Genomic DNA, 10,794 nt, shown 5'->3' on the forward strand with positions numbered 1-10,794 from the left:
AGTTAATAAATTGTTGAAAAGAGCTCTTTATTTCCATTTTGTTTTTATCTTAAACAGAAAAGAATCTAGTCTTGTTTGGTATGTCTTGCCACTTAATACCTAGTGTGCTTACTTCCGGCAGCACCAGGAATGCATTGGAGTTAATGCTTGGGTCAACTAAAGAGACAAGAAAGAGAGAGATGGTCCAGTGATGAATATTTGAACTCTGTACATGTCTACTGCATCTAGTGTGCAGTATATGGAGTCACAGGAATTAAGTAATTCTGATTGTCTGTGATTAATTAAACTTTCAATAATACCAACTCTTTTTTTTTGATAGTGTGACAGATACCAGACTTCTTAAGAGGGAGGTCTAATAAGCAGACACTAATTGCATAAAATGTTGATTTGGTAGAAATTAGCATTGTAAGTAAGCCTGCGCATTAAATCACCATTCTTTGAAACAATACAGTTAACACACCTGTAAGTTTTGCAACTGTTCAGATCAGAAATCTATTAAAGTGATCATTCTACTTTACATATGCTCTGGTATTATGTTGACTATTTGATGACCTGCACTGAGTAAGGTTATTTATTCCACTGTTCTTGCAACATCTTAAAAGAAGTGCCTCGGTGCTGCAGTCAAAAATGATCCTTAACTTGGATTTCTTTGTTCTACCTCCAACTTTCTTTTGGAAGATATCCAAGAATGCAAAGAAAGTGACATTTCAAACAACAGCATTAAGACGCCTCCATTAATCTGTTGCATACACCCATTGTAGAGTAATTGAAAGTGATGCTCCAAAAACCACTAATATAAGACAAGCTATACATATTTAGACAATCATTTTCTTTTTACTTTGTAAAACATTTTTAGATCTCAGATTCTTGTTTTATTTTGAATATTACAGCTTCCTTTTCTTCTTTAAGCATATTTTTTTCAGAATCTCATAATATATACATTTCTGTTTTGCCTCATCTCATGGAAGAAATGTTTGAAAAAATAACTCCTTTTTGTCTCAGATCAATCCAGCATTCTAAAAACATATTAAACAAAACCAAAAAGGAGTACTGTTAGGTTCGTTTCTTTACCGGCATACAGGATACAAGATGTGTGTGCCCCTTTTACCATGTGATAATCATTTGATGTTTTAACTTACTCTGTTTAACTGAAAGAACAACGGTAGCGACAGAATCAAGTTCTACAGCACCTTTTTAGCTTGCCAGGCAACTATGCTCACAAACATTAGAAAGACAATGCAAAATCAGCATAGTGACTCTTAACACACTTAGTCTAATATTAGTGCAATGCAAATTAGTGTTGAAGCAGATCTGTGGATGTATATATAAAGGATTTAAAAAGGTAAGCAATAATATTACAAGCATAGGACTGTCTCGTGAAAGGCATTGAGGCAAGCCATTTTAGAAACTGAATGCCAGGAAATTGCTTTTATGCAACAGATTGTTTAATCATACTGCATTATGCTTGCAATCTCCCTATAAAAAAAAGTGGACTTCCCATCAGGGACACTTTATCATCAAAATGATCTATACAAACGTTTATCTCATCAGGTCAAGTACTTGTTATATACATCTTGTCAAAATCTCAAAATAAGCCAACAACATATATCCTACATTGTAAAACCAGAAGAATGTAGATAGTGAATAGAACTTTCATATCTTTTGAGACAACCAGGGGTTCCACACAGACAGAAGTCAATGAAGCTCGCTACTTCAGTTTAAACTCACAACCCCATCCCCCTCACAACACCTGCAGCTGCTCTTTTTCAACACTGCTGTCTGAAACAGCATCCAAAGGCATTTTAAAGGCCTTGTGAGGTTTCAGATGTTATAATCTCCTCTGGCTAACTGTGCCATGTGTTTATAATTTGCCATGTGACCTGCCCTCTTTCACTCACTTCCTCATTGGCGTTTTCAAAGGCAGAATTTCCAAAAAATTAACTGCGGAAATGATAAAGCTACAACAAATTTAGTGACACTTCCAATCAATGAATCAGCCTTTAAGTTATATAGCACCTTTCATGTTGCATACTATCACAAGGAGCTTTTTTTAACACAAGTGCTTCAGTTTGTTTTGTTAGTTTCACATTATCCTCCCATTAGGACAGCCTGGAAGCACGCAATAACCTTTGATAGGCATGTGTGTGAGTAGTGAAAGAATACATTTGAGGACCCTAGAAGCTGTCATTTTATTTAAGGGCTAAAGACATACATTAACTAGTCAAGTGCTAGTAAAAGAATATCCACCTCACTCAACAAGAGCACAGAAGAATGCCTCAGGATTAAATACCACAAATTAGATTAGTGATTAATGGAAAATATTCAATAAATAAGAACACAGATTTCAGTTTTATCAGAAACCTGAAATAATTAAATATGATGAGTTAATAAAAGCAGATAATGATTACATTAAGGTTTAGGTAGAAAATGTACAGTATAATCTTTAATTATTTATCACTATTTTTAAAAAGAAACATATTAATACATATAAAGATTGCAATACAATATCATTGTATCATTTTATGTTGCTTTGCTTGTTATTATAATGAAGATAATACAAGTTAATAAATCAGTAGAATGCAATTAATGCCTTTTGATTGGTCAAAATCAGTTGACCACTGACTGGTTGCTGAATTGTATGCTTTAAGCACAGTCTCAACTTTGACAATGCTAAAGTAAAACTACTGATTGCTTGAAGGCTGTCAGTATTATTTAGCTGATTCTTTTTTTAGCCAAACCAAAGTATTGGTAAGAAGTACACTTGGTTCCTTAATTTATATTTTGGAGCACTGGCAGGTTAAGCTACTTGCTCAGGGTCAATATCAGAAGGGAGAACTCTAATGGGAAGCTTGCACATTATAGCCTAACATTTTAGCCACTAGGCCACAATGTAATAATAACATATACTTCATTTAAGTGATGTTTTCTTTTTTCATATGTCTCATTTGAGTTGAGGGAACCAGATTACCGGTGGTACACTACCCAGTGTACTTTGTACAACTACACCCAATGGTTATGGAAAAAGTAGAAAAAAACATTGTTTAAGAGAATCCTGGCACCAATTAAAGTCACACCATATCTAGGTTGTTAAAAATGGATCAGTTACCTTAAACAAACAGGACACAAAATATATTTTGATGTATAAAAATTTTTACAGGGGCAGCACTGGGGCACAGTGGTAGTGCTGCTCCCTCACAGTAAGGAGACCAGGGTTCAGGTCCTCCCCGCATGAAGTTTGTATGTTCTCCCCATGTCTGTGTGGTTTTTCTCCAGGTGCTCTGGTTTTCTCCCACAGTCCAAAGACATGCAGGTTAGGTGGACTGGCAATACTAAATTGGCCTTATTGTGTAGCTGAGATGTGTGTGTGTTTGTGTTTGCCCTGCAACTGGCGCCCTGCCCAATGTTTGTTCCTTCCTTGTGCCCTATGCAAGCAGAACATGACCCTGTTCTGGACTAAGTGGGTTGGAAAATGAATGAATGAATGAAAATCTATACATACATAAAATGTAAAACAACATAAATGGTATATAAGCATTAGCAAGAGGACAAATCATCAGGTTGTCATATTGCATTTTAACATTGCTTTTAATTTCTTATATCCTATTAAGACTAGAAATAACATAATTTCTACTACTTCTGCCCAAGTCTTCCAAAGACTTTCAATATACTGTATTAATACTGTCTTCCTTTTGAGGCTGATATCTAAAAGCCTCCATCTATCACTGTACAGCTGATGTATTCTTAATTGCATTTATTTTCCTCCCTTCCAACTCTTTTGTCCATCTCCAGTTTCCCTTTGTCCATTGCTATCCTGATTTCGTCTCATCCTCTCACATGAAGGCCTAAGCCATTGCTCTATTCAAAGACTTCCTTATGGAGTTCTTTGCTCTGCAATTATACCCCTGTTTCACCCTTTCCTTTCAACACTAAAACTCTAGACATGCTATTCATAAAGATCTATTCTTTTGTGTTGCAGATTGGGGTCCTAAATGTTAACCATTTCAGATTCAAACCCATACATTATTTCAATACTCTTCTTCTGCTCATTGCTGAAGGCCTGAAATTTGGGTAGACCTTCTTCAGTACTGATTCTGTCCACATCATTCTTACCCTTTTATGAGTGTTCTGTCCAGACCTTTCTCTGTCCCAGTTCCACAGATCTCCTCTTGGATATCTGACAGTCGTCTTTTCATGTATGTTTGAAAATAACTTGCAGTTTGTTATCTCCAAGACAGAGATGCTCCAAATTCCATCCAAAATATGCCAGTGAGTTACTAAGACTGTAATAGGTTGCTGTACCGATGAGAAGTGAAGCAAAATGACACCTTTTATTGGCTAACTGATTACAATATGCAAGCTTTCGAGGCAGCTCAGGCCTCTTTTTTAGGCAACATTTCGTAGAGAAACTGGAGTTCCCTGTGTTTTATATATACAATAGGAAAGAAACAAAACCTTTGTGGGTCATCTTCAGTGTCAAAAATTAACAGACCTCTCCAGTCTAATCAAGAAGGGGCCTTAGCTGCCTCGAAAGCTTGCAGGGTGTAATCTGTTCAGTTAGCCAATAGAAGATGTCATTTTGCTTTACTTCTCATTGAAGACTGTAAAAAATCTGGGGGCTCTCCTACAGAAAAAAAAGCCTTTCTTCTTCTAAATATACAGCATCAGCAACCTAATAAGATTTCTTCCTCTGTAATATCCAGAGGGTTTACTCATACATGACCCTATTCACGAAGAAGCTCAAATTCCACAAGCTAATCATGTTTTTTTATCAGACTATTGCTATTTTTTCAGGACGCACCTCCAGGTTGTGTCTACATGTCATTTTAGATTGCATAAAATGCAGAAGCTGGCTAGACTAACAAGTTAGACCATTCCTTCCCTCCCCTACTAGTCAAAGTGGTGGCATCACTTTAAAACCTTTGCATTGTCTTAAAAGGCTGAATAGAGATCTGTCCCTGATTACCTCCAGATTTCTGTCATGCTGTATGTTGCATCCAGCTCTCTTCTAATTATGACATTGATAATGCATCAGCAAAAATCAGTTTTTGCTATATATAAATATATACATATATTGTATATTAATATAAAAATACATTGTAAGCTTATTTTACAACAAGAGTACAGTCATTTATTTATTCACTTGTAGAGAAGTTGGGTGTAGAGTGTGAGAAAGAGTTGCCATTTTATCAAGAACAACTCAACATATAGCCACACAAAAACTGTAGCACTCTGGGAAAAAATAAGTTTGTAAACTATCTTTAAATTTCTTTTCCACAGATCAAACCTGCACTTTTACTCAAAGGGGTATTTCCATCTTTATGAAAGTATACACAAGATACACCAGATAGTATAGAAAAAGACCTAACAAAATTGCATAATCCTACAAATGGCAACCCACACAAATCTCATTTTTCCTCAAGTGTACATCTGGGGTGAAATATTATTCAGTTTAAGTTACATCAATTTAATACAAGTGTGATTTGGGAAAATAGTCAAATCAGATTCAACGGTGGTAAGAAAGAAAGAAAGAAAGAAAGAAAGAAAGAAAGAAAGAAAGAAAGAAAGAAAGAAAGAAAGAAAGAAAGAAAGAAAGAAAGAAAGAAAGAAAGAAAGAAAGTTACCTTTTTGATATAGTTGGTGGGACTCATTAGTTTCAGATAAAAGTTACACCTCCCAGGGTGCATTGAATTTTGTCCCCCAAAGTGCAGTCATTTACTGTAAATATACTTAAGCTGTACTTTATTTCCAAGAAATCATTGGAAAAAAGTAATGTTCAAATATGATCATAAAATCCTTTAAGTCTTTACTTATCCCATGAACACTTAAATATAATAACTTCAGTTAGTATTTCATTGGGTGATTTAGCCTAAGAAGAAATTTCATATACTAAGTATGTGTTATGTGGAGTGCTGTAATATTTTCTTTGATTAGGATTTTTTACATATGGTATTGATAAATCTTCCACTTATGGAATAAATGTCTCATGGAAGTATGTTGTACTCATTTTACAGTTACTGTCTGCATGCATAAGTCTGAGAATCGTCTCATCCATGGATCCATTTTGTGTATCTGTGTATCTGTTTTGTCCAATTCTATGCTGTGGGGATTTACCCATCAGCACTGGGCAATAGAGAGGAACCATTACTAAACAGTGTGCCTATCCATTCCCAGATGCAATAATACAGATATCCACACTTGCTCACTTTGTGTCAGTTTAGAGCTATCTTTGGGATATGAAAATAAAATTACTGGATGCAGAAAAAAATATATTTTACAGAAATAAGTACAATATGCAGACTCTACACAGACAACAACCAGCCTAGAGTTCAAAATGCAGTCTCCTGTAACGGGGAGGGAGCAGCACTGTTGTATGTTGTTTAGATATTGGAGTATGATTTTCACTCTACCATTACTACTCCTACTACTACTACTGTTGCACCCACTGTAAGTAAAGTAAAACACAAAATAACACACAACAAAGGCACTAAAAACATAATATTGAAAGCAAAATGTGTATGCCATGCCCCAAGCACAGGTGTATACACAGGTGTATACACACACAAACACTGCACATTCTATATACAGTTTATATACTATATATATATATATATATATATATATATATATATATATATATATATATAGTATATGTAGCACTGAAGGTATGCTGTGTTTGTATAATATGTACAGTATGTAGTATATATAGTATACATAGGTATACTGTATAAGTGTGCGTGTGTGTATGTGTTTGTGAGTGAGCGTATATACCTTTGCTTGGTGCATATGTGCATATGTATAAATACTTTCATTTTAACTTGGTAGAGAAAGCATGCAAATGACAATGAAGGTGACAGTCAAGTTCCACATCCAGCATTCTGCAAAGCACCAAACAACAGGCAGGTACATTGCCGATCCACTAATCTAACTACAAAATTTAACACTTTTAGCACTGTTTTAGGTCTTCATATTCAGTTCACTCTCCTACATCCACTGCTGGTCACACTTTAGATTTTCAAATGATGTTTTTACTTTACTCTTTGTGTCTTTTCCAAATAGGTCATAGGGTATTGTCCACCTTTACAACTATGCTCTGATATATCACAAATTTGATTGTACAAGTCATGACTAGACTATGTCTGTGGAATTGTTATTGCTCATATTACAAAGATGAATTGTGAAAGCTCAAGACTTATGGTTGCAGAACTGGAACAAAAACTCTGTTCAAAAAGACATCTGGTTTTTCTGTCTTCAGCACTACAGCTCCATTCTTTTCCATGGCTCATCCCTTCCAAACCTGCCTTGCCTCTCACCCGTCTTTTGCTTTTCCAGGACCTAATAACCTTTTCATGTCTTACTGTACTTTGTTCACCATTCTCATAATTAGAATTTTTTGCTAGGGCTCTCTTAATGCTGCATGCCACTTTGGATAGGTACTCTTGCACTAAAAAATAACCCTTAATGTCCCTCTGCATTGCTTAGTTTATTCTTAATTATTCACATTCCTATAGTGTCTATTAGAAATTTACAAACTCAAAGTGCCATGCATATAAATTTATAATTAGAGTAAAGCACACACACCATGATGAAATAAAACATAAAATTTCAGTAATGAGTAATATGTAAATAAAATATGCATATAAACTTAATGATGATGCACACGGTGAATGGTCATTCACAAACACATTGATGTCGGCTATCGATATAGATGAGGGGAAAAACAAACCTTCTTCTGACCTTCCTGGCACTGATGATTACCATTTTAGTCACATGGAGTCCATTGTCTTCAGTGGAAAACCTCTATGCCCTCTCTCCTATGGTGTCTTAGAAAAAACAGCATACTTACAGTATGTCTAGCATCTATGTATGTATTGCTACTGAAATGTTTGATTCATCAGCATGACTTCATGTTCCAGTTTTATGTTGATGATACATAGTTCTATATGAAGATCACTACTGAAGGCACACTGGCCATAAAGTAGGTCACTGCCCATCTCAGTCACATCACTAGATATCTTCCAACCTCCTACAGCAGTACACTTCTTGTGGCACTTCCAGCTTTCCTGAGCAAGTATTGCTGCCTCTCTGTATAGCTCTGTTCTGCAAATATTTCCAGTTGTTCTCTGTTGTTGTAGCTAACAGCACACTACACTTGAAATGTCACCTCTTTACAGTATAGTTGTTAGATCACTTGTCAAATATCATCATATGCTTCCTCACCAATTCAGAAAAAATAGCCATAGCATCATTACCTCTTCATATTATTGGAATTCTTTTTTTAATGTTTTTTCCGGCCTAGTTTTAAAAGATTACAACAATTTAAAATTATATTTCCTAGGTTCTAATTCAGAAAAAATAAACACATTGATCACCTGGCTCAGTTTGAGTATACTGGCCTTCTAGATCAGTATCATATTATCCTTCGATTTCTGATACACACTGTAGATGACAATGTCTCAAACTCCTTGTCATCGACACGTTTCTCAAGTCAACCTGTCAAGCTGAGGAATGACTTTTTTTTATTACTGGCCTTTTCCCTATTCCAAAGCCCCGTTGTGCAATGCTCAAAAATCGGCATTTAGCTTTGTGACTTCTGTTGTCTCAAATTCTTCCCTAGAGTCCCTGTCAGGTTTCAATAAAATTAACTTTCAAACTGTACTAGAAAACCCATCCTTTCTTTCTTGCATTTTAAAAGGACTCTGTCTATATTCAATATATTTTTCCTATTTTACCTAATATTTTGATCCTTAATGTAATTATATTCCAATGATTTTATTTAAATGATCGTTTACACTTTACTAGGCTCTCCTCCCAGTGTATTTTCCCAGTGATGCAACTTGTATATTCTTTTTTTTTTAATTTTGTTCTCTTAACCTTTTTAATACACTGAATTGTTCGTTCAGGAAATGAATACCTCAAAACTGAAAAAAGTTACTATAAGCAAATGAAGTTAGCAAATAAAATTAACTGATTAATAAAACTTTTTTATTCGTTTAAGACATGCCGTGACATCCTCTGCACTTGAAACTGACTACGTATGATTAGAATGTTCAAAATACAAATCAGCAAGCAGAAAGCGGCAGAAGAAACTGAAGCAACTAAACGCCGCAGCTTTGGCCAGTAGAGGGCGCTTAATGAAAGCACACCTTCTGTATCTCACAGTTAAAAGATTACAATTGAGACGGCAGGAAAAGCCTGGCACGTTTTAAATGCTGTATGTGTTAAAACACTTGTAGAATAGTAGGTTCCTTTACTGAGGTGTTTCTGTAGCCATAGTCAATTTCTATAGTACATTTAAAGGTTATGTTCATTTAGCTTTGTAAATGTTGCTCCCCAAAACGTTTTACTAAAGTGTATGGGTGTAGCCCAGAATATTAGCTCCTCTGAATCAGGCATTTTCTCTGCCATTAATCTCCGCCTTAGCACTAACTTAAATTCACTATTGGTTGCACTTCTGCTTCACAGTTTCAGGACGCCAAATTTGAACCAGGCTTGTAACATTGTGTTTGTGGTGTTTGCATGTTCTTCCCACATCTGTGTGGATTTTTCTTCAGATACCCCAGTTTGGCTTCCACATCGCAAAGATATGTGTGATATGTAAATGAGCGTACTAAATTAGCCCAGTGTAAATGTATGCAGGAATGTGCCCAAAACTGGACTGCTCTTTCTTCATTTTAAGGTTGATCCTGTTCTGTTTTTCCAGGATAGGCTCTGCCTTCTCCAGTCCCGAACTGGTTTATGAGATGGGTGGACTACTGCCTCATACAAGATGAAGAACCACTCATGCAATTAATACATATTGAAGTATATGGTGTTTTGTCACATGGAGGATACAGGAAAGTTGAATCACACATTTAATTTAAGTATAATTGACTATTGAAATGCTTTATTCACACTCTGCTTAAGTTTATTTTATTTCTAATGCCTTAGTTAATTCTAAATGCTGCCACAACTATCTACAGAAATAGAAATAAGCATAACTATACAGCTCATGTTATTAAGTCTCAATACTGATTTCCTGAGAAATCTTGGGGCAATTTCAAAGTCCTCCTTCTAATCTTCAAGTTTCCTTGCATTCACTTAGTAACTATCCTATGCAGTTTAGGGGCAAATTGGAAACCATCCCTGGACATGACTCCAATCCATCACAAGGTACAAGAACAAATATATTTTGTTATAAGTCATACAGAGACAATTTAGAGCTGCCAATTAAACTAACCTGAATGTCTTTGGTATATGGAAAGTAGCTTTAAACAGTTTCAGCTCCATTTACTTAACAGATCTTATTAACGCATATATTTTACATCATACACAACAATCTCTGAATGCAGGTCTTCTAAAATTATAAGGATACTTTAAAGTTAACCCTGGTGATAAAATGAATTGCAGATCAATATGCACTGTTTTGTGGGATGTCAGCAGTAGCATCGCCTGGAAGGTAAGCAAGGTTATCAAGAAATGAAAGGATACAAAGAAGTAACAATTTCAACAAATATTTTATAATATAAGAAAAATATAAGTTTTCTAATCATTGCTGTTGCTGACACATTTATATTCCATTCTTCTTAGTCTTGACTTCCTGCTGTTTGATGTTGTTAGTCCGCTAATTAAAACTAAGCTGCTGTTCCTGTCCACAGTGACCTTAGGCAGCAGTGGTTACTGACACAGGACCAAAACACCATATCTTATAGCTTGTACAACTTCACCTTGTCTTATACTGGATGACTCCCAGAAGGGGTATGGCAGCAAGCTGGCCTAGTTCACCAGAATTATGACCTTGCCTGTTTTTCTCTTGAT

This window comes from Erpetoichthys calabaricus, chromosome 2, assembly GCF_900747795.2.
Source record: "Erpetoichthys calabaricus chromosome 2, fErpCal1.3, whole genome shotgun sequence".
Taxonomy (NCBI): Eukaryota; Metazoa; Chordata; class Cladistia; order Polypteriformes; family Polypteridae; genus Erpetoichthys; species Erpetoichthys calabaricus.